We start from the raw sequence: 880 nt of genomic DNA, 5'->3' as shown, positions 1-880 counted from the left end.
GGAAACAAGTGCGCCTTTCGGAACAGCGTCATTTTTCTTTGTTTTCTGCGAAGGCAATCCATCATGCTGGCGAGCTTTCCTCTTTCATCTCTCATTTCTCCCCCCGCCGCCAGCCTGTTACATATTGCTTTTCTCCAGGGTATAGAGAGCGCAGCTATAAACCACCTAAACAGCAGCTGCAGATACACCATAGATCTAGCGCTCTATCAACAGCTTCCTCTGCTTACCTTTTCTCAACCCCGCCATACTCTGCTCCCTTGCAGAACTTTCTATAAACTCGCGACGCGGAGCATCCCCCCAGACCCCAGCATGGAGTTGACGTGCGCCGGAGAGGTACAGCCTGTGCCTGCATGCAGCCACCACCGCCGCGCATCACCTTCTAATAAAGAGGAGACCAAAAGGAATTAGAGTTCTTCGGAGGCACGTTGTAGACAAAGGTATATCTCTACGGAACTGACGAACTCCTCCACAGCATCTGCCCCCCGGCGCCCCCAGCAGCGGCGCCAGCAGCGGCGCCAGCAGCGGCGCCAGCAGCGGCGGCAGCAGCGGCGGCAGCAGCGGCGGCAGCAGCGGCAGCAGCGTTGCTGAGCGCAGCAGGAGAAATTTCTTCTGGATAGGGTTTGGTGAGAATTTGGTTCGCCCCCGAAGCTTTCTCTGCTGCAGGCCTTGTGCTTATGTAATATTTATTTTAGCTTGGGGGCAAGCTAGCAAGGGCCCGTTGCTGCTCCTGTGGTGTATGTACACAGATCACCCTACACCTTGCCTACATTGCTCTCCTTCTGTTTCTGTCTCTGTGTCTCCATCGCTGTCTCTCTGTCTCTGTCTCTGTATCTCTATCGTTGTCTCTTCCCGTCTCTCTCTCTGTGTCTCATCTGCCTCT

This window comes from Eimeria mitis, genomic scaffold (assembly GCF_000499745.2).
Source record: "Eimeria mitis Houghton genomic scaffold, Emh_scaff306, whole genome shotgun sequence".
In the NCBI taxonomy this organism is placed as follows: Eukaryota; Apicomplexa; class Conoidasida; order Eucoccidiorida; family Eimeriidae; genus Eimeria; species Eimeria mitis.
The sequence above is the reverse complement of the archived record's forward strand: the minus strand, read 5'-3'. Positions refer to the sequence as shown.